Source organism: Staurois parvus, unplaced genomic scaffold (assembly GCF_062004578.1).
Source record: "Staurois parvus isolate SC_StPar_1 unplaced genomic scaffold, SC_StPar_1.0 ptg000445l, whole genome shotgun sequence".
NCBI classification, from domain to species: domain Eukaryota; kingdom Metazoa; phylum Chordata; class Amphibia; order Anura; family Ranidae; genus Staurois; species Staurois parvus.
Window position 1 is genome coordinate 7,832,685 of NW_028318241.1, and position 14,835 is coordinate 7,847,519.

At 53.2% G+C, this 14,835-nt stretch overlaps 22 non-coding genes across 22 annotated transcripts; all 22 read right to left on the bottom strand.

The window, feature by feature from the left end:
- Nucleotides 1-323: 323 nt before the first annotated feature.
- LOC149453759 (U1 spliceosomal RNA) lies at nucleotides 324-487 on the bottom strand. The gene has a single exon (XR_016314445.1). It is a non-coding gene; the product is annotated as a U1 spliceosomal RNA (small nuclear RNA).
- A 520-nt stretch (nucleotides 488-1,007) lies between these two features.
- On the bottom strand, nucleotides 1,008-1,171 carry LOC149453760 (U1 spliceosomal RNA). The gene has a single exon (XR_016314540.1). It is a non-coding gene; the product is annotated as a U1 spliceosomal RNA (small nuclear RNA).
- Nucleotides 1,172-1,684: 513 nt separating this feature from the next.
- On the bottom strand, nucleotides 1,685-1,848 carry LOC149453761 (U1 spliceosomal RNA). Its single transcript, XR_016314547.1, has one exon. It is a non-coding gene; the product is annotated as a U1 spliceosomal RNA (small nuclear RNA).
- A 520-nt stretch (nucleotides 1,849-2,368) lies between these two features.
- Nucleotides 2,369-2,532, bottom strand: LOC149453762 (U1 spliceosomal RNA). Its single transcript, XR_016314446.1, has one exon. It is a non-coding gene; the product is annotated as a U1 spliceosomal RNA (small nuclear RNA).
- Nucleotides 2,533-3,051: 519 nt separating this feature from the next.
- LOC149453763 (U1 spliceosomal RNA) lies at nucleotides 3,052-3,215 on the bottom strand. The gene has a single exon (XR_016314447.1). It is a non-coding gene; the product is annotated as a U1 spliceosomal RNA (small nuclear RNA).
- Nucleotides 3,216-3,734: 519 nt separating this feature from the next.
- LOC149453764 (U1 spliceosomal RNA) lies at nucleotides 3,735-3,898 on the bottom strand. The gene has a single exon (XR_016314541.1). It is a non-coding gene; the product is annotated as a U1 spliceosomal RNA (small nuclear RNA).
- A 519-nt stretch (nucleotides 3,899-4,417) lies between these two features.
- Nucleotides 4,418-4,581, bottom strand: LOC149453765 (U1 spliceosomal RNA). The gene has a single exon (XR_016314521.1). It is a non-coding gene; the product is annotated as a U1 spliceosomal RNA (small nuclear RNA).
- Nucleotides 4,582-5,095: 514 nt separating this feature from the next.
- LOC149453766 (U1 spliceosomal RNA) lies at nucleotides 5,096-5,259 on the bottom strand. Its single transcript, XR_016314522.1, has one exon. It is a non-coding gene; the product is annotated as a U1 spliceosomal RNA (small nuclear RNA).
- A 514-nt stretch (nucleotides 5,260-5,773) lies between these two features.
- Nucleotides 5,774-5,937, bottom strand: LOC149453767 (U1 spliceosomal RNA). Its single transcript, XR_016314606.1, has one exon. It is a non-coding gene; the product is annotated as a U1 spliceosomal RNA (small nuclear RNA).
- Nucleotides 5,938-6,451: 514 nt separating this feature from the next.
- LOC149453768 (U1 spliceosomal RNA) lies at nucleotides 6,452-6,615 on the bottom strand. The gene has a single exon (XR_016314532.1). It is a non-coding gene; the product is annotated as a U1 spliceosomal RNA (small nuclear RNA).
- Nucleotides 6,616-7,135: 520 nt separating this feature from the next.
- LOC149453769 (U1 spliceosomal RNA) lies at nucleotides 7,136-7,299 on the bottom strand. Its single transcript, XR_016314523.1, has one exon. It is a non-coding gene; the product is annotated as a U1 spliceosomal RNA (small nuclear RNA).
- A 514-nt stretch (nucleotides 7,300-7,813) lies between these two features.
- Nucleotides 7,814-7,977, bottom strand: LOC149453770 (U1 spliceosomal RNA). Its single transcript, XR_016314607.1, has one exon. It is a non-coding gene; the product is annotated as a U1 spliceosomal RNA (small nuclear RNA).
- Nucleotides 7,978-8,491: 514 nt separating this feature from the next.
- Nucleotides 8,492-8,655, bottom strand: LOC149453771 (U1 spliceosomal RNA). The gene has a single exon (XR_016314533.1). It is a non-coding gene; the product is annotated as a U1 spliceosomal RNA (small nuclear RNA).
- Nucleotides 8,656-9,175: 520 nt separating this feature from the next.
- On the bottom strand, nucleotides 9,176-9,339 carry LOC149453772 (U1 spliceosomal RNA). Its single transcript, XR_016314601.1, has one exon. It is a non-coding gene; the product is annotated as a U1 spliceosomal RNA (small nuclear RNA).
- A 520-nt stretch (nucleotides 9,340-9,859) lies between these two features.
- Nucleotides 9,860-10,023, bottom strand: LOC149453773 (U1 spliceosomal RNA). Its single transcript, XR_016314448.1, has one exon. It is a non-coding gene; the product is annotated as a U1 spliceosomal RNA (small nuclear RNA).
- Nucleotides 10,024-10,543: 520 nt separating this feature from the next.
- On the bottom strand, nucleotides 10,544-10,707 carry LOC149453774 (U1 spliceosomal RNA). Its single transcript, XR_016314561.1, has one exon. It is a non-coding gene; the product is annotated as a U1 spliceosomal RNA (small nuclear RNA).
- A 520-nt stretch (nucleotides 10,708-11,227) lies between these two features.
- LOC149453775 (U1 spliceosomal RNA) lies at nucleotides 11,228-11,391 on the bottom strand. The gene has a single exon (XR_016314449.1). It is a non-coding gene; the product is annotated as a U1 spliceosomal RNA (small nuclear RNA).
- A 520-nt stretch (nucleotides 11,392-11,911) lies between these two features.
- LOC149453776 (U1 spliceosomal RNA) lies at nucleotides 11,912-12,075 on the bottom strand. Its single transcript, XR_016314450.1, has one exon. It is a non-coding gene; the product is annotated as a U1 spliceosomal RNA (small nuclear RNA).
- Nucleotides 12,076-12,595: 520 nt separating this feature from the next.
- On the bottom strand, nucleotides 12,596-12,759 carry LOC149453777 (U1 spliceosomal RNA). Its single transcript, XR_016314524.1, has one exon. It is a non-coding gene; the product is annotated as a U1 spliceosomal RNA (small nuclear RNA).
- Nucleotides 12,760-13,279: 520 nt separating this feature from the next.
- Nucleotides 13,280-13,443, bottom strand: LOC149453778 (U1 spliceosomal RNA). Its single transcript, XR_016314592.1, has one exon. It is a non-coding gene; the product is annotated as a U1 spliceosomal RNA (small nuclear RNA).
- Nucleotides 13,444-13,963: 520 nt separating this feature from the next.
- LOC149453779 (U1 spliceosomal RNA) lies at nucleotides 13,964-14,127 on the bottom strand. The gene has a single exon (XR_016314451.1). It is a non-coding gene; the product is annotated as a U1 spliceosomal RNA (small nuclear RNA).
- Nucleotides 14,128-14,647: 520 nt separating this feature from the next.
- LOC149453780 (U1 spliceosomal RNA) lies at nucleotides 14,648-14,811 on the bottom strand. Its single transcript, XR_016314452.1, has one exon. It is a non-coding gene; the product is annotated as a U1 spliceosomal RNA (small nuclear RNA).
- Between the last annotated feature and the right edge of the window lie 24 nt (nucleotides 14,812-14,835).

Sequence of the window (14,835 nt, forward strand, 5' to 3'; positions counted from 1 at the left end):
GCGAAATAGTCCCAGTGTAAACTGCGTCAGCGCATGTATTTGCATAGGAGGCGGCCCTTAAGCATCCAGCAGCAGCGCAAGCTTCCTGCCACGAAAGGAAGCATAGGAATATGGCGCAGCGGGAGGGGGCTGTTCCTACAGAGTTGGCGATTGTCCTGTAGCAGAAATGGGGAGTGAAGTCATGCACGGAAGAAGCCATTTGGCAAGGGATGCAATGCAGGTGCAAAGAGGCTAGAGAGAAGGGAGCAGGAGCTGAAAGAGCAGCCCACCCGGTGTGTCGTCAGACAAAGCTTTTAGCTGAACTATCATTGACCAGAAACAATCAGGGGAGAGCGCGAACGCAGTCCCCCACTACCACAAATTATGCAGTCGAGTTTCCCGCATTTGGGGAAATCGCAGGGGTCAGCACAGCCGGAGTGCAATGGTTGAGCCTCGCCCTGGGAGAACCACCTTCGTGATCATGGTATCTCCCCTGCCAGGTAAGTATGAGTTGGAAGGGACCGGCTAGTGCTCCCCGGTTGGGGCCACGCTTTGTCCACGTTATGGGAGCTTTCTGGGTATCTGTCAGAGCTAGGCCACAGAGCAATGCACATCTGTGTAAAGAGTGGAGCAGGAGTGTTGTAGTTTTTTTTTTTTTTCTTCTCTTCTTCTCCCCCCCAATGTCTGGAGAGACGCAAAGGAGTTGCGAAATAGTCCCAGTGTAAACTGCGTCAGCGCATGTATTTGCATAGGAGGCGGCCCTTAAGCATCCAGCAGCAGCGCAAGCTTCCTGCCACGAAAGGAAGCATAGGAATATGGCGCAGCGGGAGGGGGCTGTTCCTACAGAGTTGGCGATTGTCCTGTAGCAGAAATGGGGAGTGAAGTCATGCACGGAAGAAGCCATTTGGCAAGGGATGCAATGCAGGTGCAAAGAGGCTAGAGAGAAGGGAGCAGGAGCTGAAAGAGCAGCCCACCCGGTGTGTCGTCAGACAAAGCTTTTAGCTGAACTATCATTGACCAGAAAGAATCAGGGGAGAGCGCAAACGCAGTCCCCCACTACCACAAATTATGCAGTCGAGTTTCCCGCATTTGGGGAAATCGCAGGGGTCAGCACAGCCGGAGTGCAATGGTTGAGCCTCGCCCTGGGAGAACCACCTTCGTGATCATGGTATCTCCCCTGCCAGGTAAGTATGAGTTGGAAGGGACCGGCTAGTGCTCCCCGGTTGGGGCCACGCTTTGTCCACGTTATGGGAGCTTTCTGGGTATCTGTCAGAGCTAGGCCACAGAGCAATGCACATCTGTGTAAAGAGTGGAGCAGGAGTGTTGTAGTTTTTTTTTTTTTCTTCTCTTCTTCTCCCCCCCAATGTCTGGAGAGACGCAAAGGAGTTGCGAAATAGTCCCAGTGTAAACTGCGTCAGCGCATGTATTTGCATAGGAGGCGGCCCTTAAGCATCCAGCAGCAGCGCAAGCTTCCTGCCACGAAAGGAAGCATAGGAATATGGCGCAGCGGGAGGGGGCTGTTCCTACAGAGTTGGCGATTGTCCTGTAGCAGAAATGGGGAGTGAAGTCATGCACGGAAGAAGCCATTTGGCAAGGGATGCAATGCAGGTGCAAAGAGGCTAGAGAGAAGGGAGCTGAAAGAGCAGCCCACCCGGTGTGTCGTCAGACAAAGCTTTTAGCTGAACTATCATTGACCAGAAAGAATCAAGGGAGAGCGCGAACGCAGTCCCCCACTACCACAAATTATGCAGTCGAGTTTCCCGCATTTGGGGAAATCGCAGGGGTCAGCACAGCCGGAGTGCAATGGTTGAGCCTCGCCCTGGGAGAACCACCTTCGTGATCATGGTATCTCCCCTGCCAGGTAAGTATGAGTTGGAAGGGACCGGCTAGTGCTCCCCGGTTGGGGCCGCGCTTTGTCCACGTTATGGGAGCTTTCTGGGTATCTGTCAGAGCTAGGCCACAGAGCAATGCACATCTGTGTAAAGAGTGGAGCAGGAGTGTTGTAGTTTTTTTTTTTTTTCTTCTCTTCTTCTCCCCCCCAATGTCTGGAGAGACGCAAAGGAGTTGCGAAATAGTCCCAGTGTAAACTGCGTCAGCGCATGTATTTGCATAGGAGGCGGCCCTTAAGCATCCAGCAGCAGCGCAAGCTTCCTGCCACGAAAGGAAGCATAGGAATATGGCGCAGCGGGAGGGGGCTGTTCCTACAGAGTTGGCGATTGTCCTGTAGCAGAAATGGGGAGTGAAGTCATGCACGGAAGAAGCCATTTGGCAAGGGATGCAATGCAGGTGCAAAGAGGCTAGAGAGAAGGGAGCAGGAGCTGAAAGAGCAGCCCACCCGGTGTGTCGTCAGACAAAGCTTTTAGCTGAACTATCATTGACCAGAAAGAATCAGGGGAGAGCGCGAACGCAGTCCCCCACTACCACAAATTATGCAGTCGAGTTTCCCGCATTTGGGGAAATCGCAGGGGTCAGCACAGCCGGAGTGCAATGGTTGAGCCTCGCCCTGGGAGAACCACCTTCGTGATCATGGTATCTCCCCTGCCAGGTAAGTATGAGTTGGAAGGGACCGGCTAGTGCTCCCCGGTTGGGGCCGCGCTTTGTCCACGTTATGGGAGCTTTCTGGGTATCTGTCAGAGCTAGGCCACAGAGCAATGCACATCTGTGTAAAGAGTGGAGCAGGAGTGTTGTAGTTTTTTTTTTTTTCTTCTCTTCTTCTCCCCCCCAATGTCTGGAGAGACGCAAAGGAGTTGCGAAATAGTCCCAGTGTAAACTGCGTCAGCGCATGTATTTGCATAGGAGGCGGCCCTTAAGCATCCAGCAGCAGCGCAAGCTTCCTGCCACGAAAGGAAGCATAGGAATATGGCGCAGCGGGAGGGGGCTGTTCCTACAGAGTTGGCGATTGTCCTGTAGCAGAAATGGGGAGTGAAGTCATGCACGGAAGAAGCCATTTGGCAAGGGATGCAATGCAGGTGCAAAGAGGCTAGAGAGAAGGGAGCAGGAGCTGAAAGAGCAGCCCACCCGGTGTGTCGTCAGACAAAGCTTTTAGCTGAACTATCATTGACCAGAAAGAATCAGGGGAGAGCGCGAACGCAGTCCCCCACTACCACAAATTATGCAGTCGAGTTTCCCGCATTTGGGGAAATCGCAGGGGTCAGCACAGCCGGAGTGCAATGGTTGAGCCTCGCCCTGGGAGAACCACCTTCGTGATCATGGTATCTCCCCTGCCAGGTAAGTATGAGTTGGAAGGGACCGGCTAGTGCTCCCCGGTTGGGGCCGCGCTTTGTCCACGTTATGGGAGCTTTCTGGGTATCTGTCAGAGCTAGGCCACAGAGCAATGCACATCTGTGTAAAGAGTGGAGCAGGAGTGTTGTAGTTTTTTTTTTTTTCTTCTCTTCTTCTCCCCCCCAATGTCTGGAGAGACGCAAAGGAGTTGCGAAATAGTCCCAGTGTAAACTGCGTCAGCGCATGTATTTGCATAGGAGGCGGCCCTTAAGCATCCAGCAGCAGCGCAAGCTTCCTGCCACGAAAGGAAGCATAGGAATATGGCGCAGCGGGAGGGGGCTGTTCCTACAGAGTTGGCGATTGTCCTGTAGCAGAAATGGGGAGTGAAGTCATGCACGGAAGAAGCCATTTGGCAAGGGATGCAATGCAGGTGCAAAGAGGCTAGAGAGAAGGGAGCAGGAGCTGAAAGAGCAGCCCACCCGGTGTGTCGTCAGACAAAGCTTTTAGCTGAACTATCATTGACCAGAAAGAATCAGGGGAGAGCGCAAACGCAGTCCCCCACTACCACAAATTATGCAGTCGAGTTTCCCGCATTTGGGGAAATCGCAGGGGTCAGCACAGCCGGAGTGCAATGGTTGAGCCTCGCCCTGGGAGAACCACCTTCGTGATCATGGTATCTCCCCTGCCAGGTAAGTATGAGTTGGAAGGGACCGGCTAGTGCTCCCCGGTTGGGGCCGCGCTTTGTCCACGTTATGGGAGCTTTCTGGGTATCTGTCAGAGCTAGGCCACAGAGCAATGCACATCTGTGTAAAGAGTGGAGCAGGAGTGTTGTAGTTTTTTTTTTTTTCTTCTCTTCTTCTCCCCCCCAATGTCTGGAGAGACGCAAAGGAGTTGCGAAATAGTCCCAGTGTAAACTGCGTCAGCGCATGTATTTGCATAGGAGGCGGCCCTTAAGCATCCAGCAGCAGCGCAAGCTTCCTGCCACGAAAGGAAGCATAGGAATATGGCGCAGCGGGAGGGGGCTGTTCCTACAGAGTTGGCGATTGTCCTGTAGCAGAAATGGGGAGTGAAGTCATGCACGGAAGAAGCCATTTGGCAAGGGATGCAATGCAGGTGCAAAGAGGCTAGAGAGAAGGGAGCAGGAGCTGAAAGAGCAGCCCACCCGGTGTGTCGTCAGACAAAGCTTTTAGCTGAACTATCATTGACCAGAAAGAATCAGGGGAGAGCGCGAACGCAGTCCCCCACTACCACAAATTATGCAGTCGAGTTTCCCGCATTTGGGGAAATCGCAGGGGTCAGCACAGCCAGAGTGCAATGGTTGAGCCTCGCCCTGGGAGAACCACCTTCGTGATCATGGTATCTCCCCTGCCAGGTAAGTATGAGTTGGAAGGGACCGGCTAGTGCTCCCCGGTTGGGGCCGCGCTTTGTCCACGTTATGGGAGCTTTCTGGGTATCTGTCAGAGCTAGGCCACAGAGCAATGCACATCTGTGTAAAGAGTGGAGCAGGAGTGTTGTAGTTTTTTTTTTTTTTCTTCTCTTCTTCTCCCCCCCAATGTCTGGAGAGACGCAAAGGAGTTGCGAAATAGTCCCAGTGTAAACTGCGTCAGCGCATGTATTTGCATAGGAGGCGGCCCTTAAGCATCCAGCAGCAGCGCAAGCTTCCTGCCACGAAAGGAAGCATAGGAATATGGCGCAGCGGGAGGGGGCTGTTCCTACAGAGTTGGCGATTGTCCTGTAGCAGAAATGGGGAGTGAAGTCATGCACGGAAGAAGCCATTTGGCAAGGGATGCAATGCAGGTGCAAAGAGGCTAGAGAGAAGGGAGCTGAAAGAGCAGCCCACCCGGTGTGTCGTCAGACAAAGCTTTTAGCTGAACTATCATTGACCAGAAAGAATCAGGGGAGAGCGCGAACGCAGTCCCCCACTACCACAAATTATGCAGTCGAGTTTCCCGCATTTGGGGAAATCGCAGGGGTCAGCACAGCCAGAGTGCAATGGTTGAGCCTCGCCCTGGGAGAACCACCTTCGTGATCATGGTATCTCCCCTGCCAGGTAAGTATGAGTTGGAAGGGACCGGCTAGTGCTCCCCGGTTGGGGCCGCGCTTTGTCCACGTTATGGGAGCTTTCTGGGTATCTGTCAGAGCTAGGCCACAGAGCAATGCACATCTGTGTAAAGAGTGGAGCAGGAGTGTTGTAGTTTTTTTTTTTTTTCTTCTCTTCTTCTCCCCCCCAATGTCTGGAGAGACGCAAAGGAGTTGCGAAATAGTCCCAGTGTAAACTGCGTCAGCGCATGTATTTGCATAGGAGGCGGCCCTTAAGCATCCAGCAGCAGCGCAAGCTTCCTGCCACGAAAGGAAGCATAGGAATATGGCGCAGCGGGAGGGGGCTGTTCCTACAGAGTTGGCGATTGTCCTGTAGCAGAAATGGGGAGTGAAGTCATGCACGGAAGAAGCCATTTGGCAAGGGATGCAATGCAGGTGCAAAGAGGCTAGAGAGAAGGGAGCTGAAAGAGCAGCCCACCCGGTGTGTCGTCAGACAAAGCTTTTAGCTGAACTATCATTGACCAGAAAGAATCAAGGGAGAGCGCGAACGCAGTCCCCCACTACCACAAATTATGCAGTCGAGTTTCCCGCATTTGGGGAAATCGCAGGGGTCAGCACAGCTGGAGTGCAATGGTTGAGCCTCGCCCTGGGAGAACCACCTTCGTGATCATGGTATCTCCCCTGCCAGGTAAGTATGAGTTGGAAGGGACCGGCTAGTGCTCCCCGGTTGGGGCCGCGCTTTGTCCACGTTATGGGAGCTTTCTGGGTATCTGTCAGAGCTAGGCCACAGAGCAATGCACATCTGTGTAAAGAGTGGAGCAGGAGTGTTGTAGTTTTTTTTTTTTTTCTTCTCTTCTTCTCCCCCCCAATGTCTGGAGAGACGCAAAGGAGTTGCGAAATAGTCCCAGTGTAAACTGCGTCAGCGCATGTATTTGCATAGGAGGCGGCCCTTAAGCATCCAGCAGCAGCGCAAGCTTCCTGCCACGAAAGGAAGCATAGGAATATGGCGCAGCGGGAGGGGGCTGTTCCTACAGAGTTGGCGATTGTCCTGTAGCAGAAATGGGGAGTGAAGTCATGCACGGAAGAAGCCATTTGGCAAGGGATGCAATGCAGGTGCAAAGAGGCTAGAGAGAAGGGAGCTGAAAGAGCAGCCCACCCGGTGTGTCGTCAGACAAAGCTTTTAGCTGAACTATCATTGACCAGAAAGAATCAAGGGAGAGCGCGAACGCAGTCCCCCACTACCACAAATTATGCAGTCGAGTTTCCCACATTTGGGGAAATCGCAGGGGTCAGCACAGCCGGAGTGCAATGGTTGAGCCTCGCCCTGGGAGAACCACCTTCGTGATCATGGTATCTCCCCTGCCAGGTAAGTATGAGTTGGAAGGGACCGGCTAGTGCTCCCCGGTTGGGGCCGCGCTTTGTCCACGTTATGGGAGCTTTCTGGGTATCTGTCAGAGCTAGGCCACAGACCAATGCACATCTGTGTAAAGAGTGGAGCAGGAGTGTTGTAGTTTTTTTTTTTTTTCTTCTCTTCTTCTCCCCCCCAATGTCTGGAGAGACGCAAAGGAGTTGCGAAATAGTCCCAGTGTAAACTGCGTCAGCGCATGTATTTGCATAGGAGGCGGCCCTTAAGCATCCAGCAGCAGCGCAAGCTTCCTGCCACGAAAGGAAGCATAGGAATATGGCGCAGCGGGAGGGGGCTGTTCCTACAGAGTTGGCGATTGTCCTGTAGCAGAAATGGGGAGTGAAGTCATGCACGGAAGAAGCCATTTGGCAAGGGATGCAATGCAGGTGCAAAGAGGCTAGAGAGAAGGGAGCAGGAGCTGAAAGAGCAGCCCACCCGGTGTGTCGTCAGACAAAGCTTTTAGCTGAACTATCATTGACCAGAAAGAATCAGGGGAGAGCGCGAACGCAGTCCCCCACTACCACAAATTATGCAGTCGAGTTTCCCGCATTTGGGGAAATCGCAGGGGTCAGCACAGCCAGAGTGCAATGGTTGAGCCTCGCCCTGGGAGAACCACCTTCGTGATCATGGTATCTCCCCTGCCAGGTAAGTATGAGTTGGAAGGGACCGGCTAGTGCTCCCCGGTTGGGGCCGCGCTTTGTCCACGTTATGGGAGCTTTCTGGGTATCTGTCAGAGCTAGGCCACAGAGCAATGCACATCTGTGTAAAGAGTGGAGCAGGAGTGTTGTAGTTTTTTTTTTTTTTCTTCTCTTCTTCTCCCCCCCAATGTCTGGAGAGACGCAAAGGAGTTGCGAAATAGTCCCAGTGTAAACTGCGTCAGCGCATGTATTTGCATAGGAGGCGGCCCTTAAGCATCCAGCAGCAGCGCAAGCTTCCTGCCACGAAAGGAAGCATAGGAATATGGCGCAGCGGGAGGGGGCTGTTCCTACAGAGTTGGCGATTGTCCTGTAGCAGAAATGGGGAGTGAAGTCATGCACGGAAGAAGCCATTTGGCAAGGGATGCAATGCAGGTGCAAAGAGGCTAGAGAGAAGGGAGCTGAAAGAGCAGCCCACCCGGTGTGTCGTCAGACAAAGCTTTTAGCTGAACTATCATTGACCAGAAAGAATCAAGGGAGAGCGCGAACGCAGTCCCCCACTACCACAAATTATGCAGTCGAGTTTCCCGCATTTGGGGAAATCGCAGGGGTCAGCACAGCTGGAGTGCAATGGTTGAGCCTCGCCCTGGGAGAACCACCTTCGTGATCATGGTATCTCCCCTGCCAGGTAAGTATGAGTTGGAAGGGACCGGCTAGTGCTCCCCGGTTGGGGCCGCGCTTTGTCCACGTTATGGGAGCTTTCTGGGTATCTGTCAGAGCTAGGCCACAGAGCAATGCACATCTGTGTAAAGAGTGGAGCAGGAGTGTTGTAGTTTTTTTTTTTTTTCTTCTCTTCTTCTCCCCCCCAATGTCTGGAGAGACGCAAAGGAGTTGCGAAATAGTCCCAGTGTAAACTGCGTCAGCGCATGTATTTGCATAGGAGGCGGCCCTTAAGCATCCAGCAGCAGCGCAAGCTTCCTGCCACGAAAGGAAGCATAGGAATATGGCGCAGCGGGAGGGGGCTGTTCCTACAGAGTTGGCGATTGTCCTGTAGCAAAAATGGGGAGTGAAGTCATGCACGGAAGAAGCCATTTGGCAAGGGATGCAATGCAGGTGCAAAGAGGCTAGAGAGAAGGGAGCTGAAAGAGCAGCCCACCCGGTGTGTCGTCAGACAAAGCTTTTAGCTGAACTATCATTGACCAGAAAGAATCAAGGGAGAGCGCGAACGCAGTCCCCCACTACCACAAATTATGCAGTCGAGTTTCCCACATTTGGGGAAATCGCAGGGGTCAGCACAGCCGGAGTGCAATGGTTGAGCCTCGCCCTGGGAGAACCACCTTCGTGATCATGGTATCTCCCCTGCCAGGTAAGTATGAGTTGGAAGGGACCGGCTAGTGCTCCCCGGTTGGGGCCGCGCTTTGTCCACGTTATGGGAGCTTTCTGGGTATCTGTCAGAGCTAGGCCACAGACCAATGCACATCTGTGTAAAGAGTGGAGCAGGAGTGTTGTAGTTTTTTTTTTTTTTCTTCTCTTCTTCTCCCCCCCAATGTCTGGAGAGACGCAAAGGAGTTGCGAAATAGTCCCAGTGTAAACTGCGTCAGCGCATGTATTTGCATAGGAGGCGGCCCTTAAGCATCCAGCAGCAGCGCAAGCTTCCTGCCACGAAAGGAAGCATAGGAATATGGCGCAGCGGGAGGGGGCTGTTCCTACAGAGTTGGCGATTGTCCTGTAGCAGAAATGGGGAGTGAAGTCATGCACGGAAGAAGCCATTTGGCAAGGGATGCAATGCAGGTGCAAAGAGGCTAGAGAGAAGGGAGCAGGAGCTGAAAGAGCAGCCCACCCGGTGTGTCGTCAGACAAAGCTTTTAGCTGAACTATCATTGACCAGAAAGAATCAGGGGAGAGCGCGAACGCAGTCCCCCACTACCACAAATTATGCAGTCGAGTTTCCCGCATTTGGGGAAATCGCAGGGGTCAGCACAGCCGGAGTGCAATGGTTGAACCTCGCCCTGGGAGAACCACCTTCGTGATCATGGTATCTCCACTGCCAGGTAAGTATGAGTTGGAAGGGACCGGCTTGTGCTCCCCGGTTGGGGCCACGCTTTGTCCACGTTATGGGAGCTTTCTGGGTATCTGTCAGAGCTAGGCCACAGAGCAATGCACATCTGTGTAAAGAGTGGAGCAGGAGTGTTGTAGTTTTTTTTTTTTTTCTTCTCTTCTTCTCCCCCCCAATGTCTGGAGAGACGCAAAGGAGTTGCGAAATAGTCCCAGTGTAAACTGCGTCAGCGCATGTATTTGCAGAGGAGGCGGCCCTTAAGCATCCAGCAGCAGCGCAAGCTTCCTGCCACGAAAGGAAGCATAGGAATATGGCGCAGCGGGAGGGGGCTGTTCCTACAGAGTTGGCGATTGTCCTGTAGCAGAAATGGGGAGTGAAGTCATGCACGGAAGAAGCCATTTGGCAAGGGATGCAATGCAGGTGCAAAGAGGCTAGAGAGAAGGGAGCAGGAGCTGAAAGAGCAGCCCACCCGGTGTGTCGTCAGACAAAGCTTTTAGCTGAACTATCATTGACCAGAAAGAATCAGGGGAGAGCGCGAACGCAGTCCCCCACTACCACAAATTATGCAGTCGAGTTTCCCGCATTTGGGGAAATCGCAGGGGTCAGCACAGCCGGAGTGCAATGGTTGAGCCTCGCCCTGGGAGAACCACCTTCGTGATCATGGTATCTCCCCTGCCAGGTAAGTATGAGTTGGAAGGGACCGGCTAGTGCTCCCCGGTTGGGGCCACGCTTTGTCCACGTTATGGGAGCTTTCTGGGTATCTGTCAGAGCTAGGCCACAGAGCAATGCACATCTGTGTAAAGAGTGGAGCAGGAGTGTTGTAGTTTTTTTTTTTTTTCTTCTCTTCTTCTCCCCCCCAATGTCTGGAGAGACGCAAAGGAGTTGCGAAATAGTCCCAGTGTAAACTGCGTCAGCGCATGTATTTGCATAGGAGGCGGCCCTTAAGCATCCAGCAGCAGCGCAAGCTTCCTGCCACGAAAGGAAGCATAGGAATATGGCGCAGCGGGAGGGGGCTGTTCCTACAGAGTTGGCGATTGTCCTGTAGCAGAAATGGGGAGTGAAGTCATGCACGGAAGAAGCCATTTGGCAAGGGATGCAATGCAGGTGCAAAGAGGCTAGAGAGAAGGGAGCAGGAGCTGAAAGAGCAGCCCACCCGGTGTGTCGTCAGACAAAGCTTTTAGCTGAACTATCATTGACCAGAAAGAATCAGGGGAGAGCGCGAACGCAGTCCCCCGCTACCACAAATTATGCAGTCGAGTTTCCCACATTTGGGGAAATCGCAGGGGTCAGCACAGCCGGAGTGCAATGGTTGAGCCTCGCCCTGGGAGAACCACCTTCGTGATCATGGTATCTCCACTGCCAGGTAAGTATGAGTTGGAAGGGACCGGCTAGTGCTCCCCGGTTGGGGCCACGCTTTGTCCACGTTATGGGAGCTTTCTGGGTATCTGTCAGAGCTAGGCCACAGAGCAATGCACATCTGTGTAAAGAGTGGAGCAGGAGTGTTGTAGTTTTTTTTTTTTTTCTTCTCTTCTTCTCCCCCCCAATGTCTGGAGAGACGCAAAGGAGTTGCGAAATAGTCCCAGTGTAAACTGCGTCAGCGCATGTATTTGCATAGGAGGCGGCCCTTAAGCATCCAGCAGCAGCGCAAGCTTCCTGCCACGAAAGGAAGCATAGGAATATGGCGCAGCGGGAGGGGGCTGTTCCTACAGAGTTGGCGATTGTCCTGTAGCAGAAATGGGGAGTGAAGTCATGCACGGAAGAAGCCATTTGGCAAGGGATGCAATGCAGGTGCAAAGAGGCTAGAGAGAAGGGAGCAGGAGCTGAAAGAGCAGCCCACCCGGTGTGTCGTCAGACAAAGCTTTTAGCTGAACTATCATTGACCAGAAAGAATCAGGGGAGAGCGCGAACGCAGTCCCCCACTACCACAAATTATGCAGTCGAGTTTCCCGCATTTGGGGAAATCGCAGGGGTCAGCACAGCCGGAGTGCAATGGTTGAGCCTCGCCCTGGGAGAACCACCTTCGTGATCATGGTATCTCCCCTGCCAGGTAAGTATGAGTTGGAAGGGACCGGCTAGTGCTCCCCGGTTGGGGCCACGCTTTGTCCACGTTATGGGAGCTTTCTGGGTATCTGTCAGAGCTAGGCCACAGAGCAATGCACATCTGTGTAAAGAGTGGAGCAGGAGTGTTGTAGTTTTTTTTTTTTTTCTTCTCTTCTTCTCCCCCCCAATGTCTGGAGAGACGCAAAGGAGTTGCGAAATAGTCCCAGTGTAAACTGCGTCAGCGCATGTATTTGCATAGGAGGCGGCCCTTAAGCATCCAGCAGCAGCGCAAGCTTCCTGCCACGAAAGGAAGCATAGGAATATGGCGCAGCGGGAGGGGGCTGTTCCTACAGAGTTGGCGATTGTCCTGTAGCAGAAATGGGGAGTGAAGTCATGCACGGAAGAAGCCATTTGGCAAGGGATGCAATGCAGGTGCAAAGAGGCTAGAGAGAAGGGAGCAGGAGCTGAAAGAGCAGCCCACCCGGTGTGTCGTCAGACAAAGCTTTTAGCTGAACTATCATTGACCAGAAAGAATCAGGGGAGAGCGCGAACGCAGTCCCCCACTACCACAAATTATGCAGTCGAGTTTCCCGCATTTGGGGAAATCGCAGGGGTCAGCACAGCCGGAGTGCAATGGTTGAGCCTCGCCCTGGGAGAACCACCTTCGTGATCATGGTATCTCCCCTGCCAGGTAAGTATGAGTTGGAAGGGACCGGCTAGTGCTCCCCGGTTGGGGCCGCGCTTTGTCCACGTTATGGGAGCTTTCTGGGTATCTGTCAGAGCTAGGCCACAGAGCAATGCACATCTGTGTAAAGAGTGGAGCAGGAGTGTTGTAGTTTTTTTTTTTTTTCTTCTCTTCTTCTCCCCCCCAATGTCTGGAGAGACGCAAAGGAGTTGCGAAATAGTCCCAGTGTAAACTGCGTCAGCGCATGTATTTGCATAGGAGGCGGCCCTTAAGCATCCAGCAGCAGCGCAAGCTTCCTGCCACGAAAGGAAGCATAGGAATATGGCGCAGCGGGAGGGGGCTGTTCCTACAGAGTTGGCGATTGTCCTGTAGCAGAAATGGGGAGTGAAGTCATGCACGGAAGAAGCCATTTGGCAAGGGATGCAATGCAGGTGCAAAGAGGCTAGAGAGAAGGGAGCAGGAGCTGAAAGAGCAGCCCACCCGGTGTGTCGTCAGACAAAGCTTTTAGCTGAACTATCATTGACCAGAAAGAATCAGGGGAGAGCGCGAACGCAGTCCCCCACTACCACAAATTATGCAGTCGAGTTTCCCGCATTTGGGGAAATCGCAGGGGTCAGCACAGCCAGAGTGCAATGGTTGAGCCTCGCCCTGGGAGAACCACCTTCGTGATCATGGTATCTCCCCTGCCAGGTAAGTATGAGTTGGAAGGGACCGGCTAGTGCTCCCCGGTTGGGGCCGCGCTTTGTCCACGTTATGGGAGCTTTCTGGGTATCTGTCAGAGCTAGGCCACAGAGCAATGCACATCTGTGTAAAGAGTGGAGCAGGAGTGTTGTAGTTTTTTTTTTTTTTCTTCTCTTCTTCTCCCCCCCAATGTCTGGAGAGACGCAAAGGAGTTGCGAAATAGTCCCAGTGTAAACTGCGTCAGCGCATGTATTTGCATAGGAGGCGGCCCTTAAGCATCCAGCAGCAGCGCAAGCTTCCTGCCACGAAAGGAAGCATAGGAATATGGCGCAGCGGGAGGGGGCTGTTCCTACAGAGTTGGCGATTGTCCTGTAGCAGAAATGGGGAGTGAAGTCATGCACGGAAGAAGCCATTTGGCAAGGGATGCAATGCAGGTGCAAAGAGGCTAGAGAGAAGGGAGCAGGAGCTGAAAGAGCAGCCCACCCGGTGTGTCGTCAGACAAAGCTTTTAGCTGAACTATCATTGACCAGAAAGAATCAGGGGAGAGCGCGAACGCAGTCCCCCACTACCACAAATTATGCAGTCGAGTTTCCCGCATTTGGGGAAATTGCAGGGGTCAGCACAGCCGGAGTGCAATGGTTGAGCCTCGCCCTGGGAGAACCACCTTCGTGATCATGGTATCTCCCCTGCCAGGTAAGTATGAGTTGGAAGGGACCGGCTAGTGCTCCCCGGTTGGGGCCGCGCTTTGTCCACGTTATGGGAGCTTTCTGGGTATCTGTCAGAGCTAGGCCACAGAGCAATGCACATCTGTGTAAAGAGTGGAGCAGGAGTGTTGTAGTTTTTTTTTTTTTTCTTCTCTTCTTCTCCCCCCCAATGTCTGGAGAGACGCAAAGGAGTTGCGAAATAGTCCCAGTGTAAACTGCGTCAGCGCATGTATTTGCATAGGAGGCGGCCCTTAAGCATCCAGCAGCAGCGCAAGCTTCCTGCCACGAAAGGAAGCATAGGAATATGGCGCAGCGGGAGGGGGCTGTTCCTACAGAGTTGGCGATTGTCCTGTAGCAGAAATGGGGAGTGAAGTCATGCACGGAAGAAGCCATTTGGCAAGGGATGCAATGCAGGTGCAAAGAGGCTAGAGAGAAGGGAGCAGGAGCTGAAAGAGCAGCCCACCCGGTGTGTCGTCAGACAAAGCTTTTAGCTGAACTATCATTGACCAGAAAGAATCAGGGGAGAGCGCGAACGCAGTCCCCCACTACCACAAATTATGCAGTCGAGTTTCCCGCATTTGGGGAAATCGCAGGGGTCAGCACAGCCGGAGTGCAATGGTTGAGCCTCGCCCTGGGAGAACCACCTTCGTGATCATGGTATCTCCCCTGCCAGGTAAGTATGAGTTGGAAGGGACCGGCTAGTGCTCCCCGGTTGGGGCCGCGCTTTGTCCACGTTATGGGAGCTTTCTGGGTATCTGTCAGAGCTAGGCCACAGAGCAATGCACATCTGTGTAAAGAGTGGAGCAGGAGTGTTGTAGTTTTTTTTTTTTTTCTTCTCTTCTTCTCCCCCCCAATGTCTGGAGAGACGCAAAGGAGTTGCGAAATAGTCCCAGTGTAAACTGCGTCAGCGCATGTATTTGCATAGGAGGCGGCCCTTAAGCATCCAGCAGCAGCGCAAGCTTCCTGCCACGAAAGGAAGCATAGGAATATGGCGCAGCGGGAGGGGGCTGTTCCTACAGAGTTGGCGATTGTCCTGTAGCAGAAATGGGGAGTGAAGTCATGCACGGAAGAAGCCATTTGGCAAGGGATGCAATGCAGGTGCAAAGAGGCTAGAGAGAAGGGAGCAGGAGCTGAAAGAGCAGCCCACCCGGTGTGTCGTCAGACAAAGCTTTTAGCTGAACTATCATTGACCAGAAAGAATCAGGGGAGAGCGCGAACGCAGTCCCCCACTACCACAAATTATGCAGTCGAGTTTCCCGCATTTGGGGAAATCGCAGGGGTCAGCACAGCCGGAGTGCAATGGTTGAGCCTCGCCCTGGGAGAACCACCTTCGTGATCATGGTATCTCCCCTGCCAGGTAAGTATGAGTTGGAAGGGACCGGCTAGTGC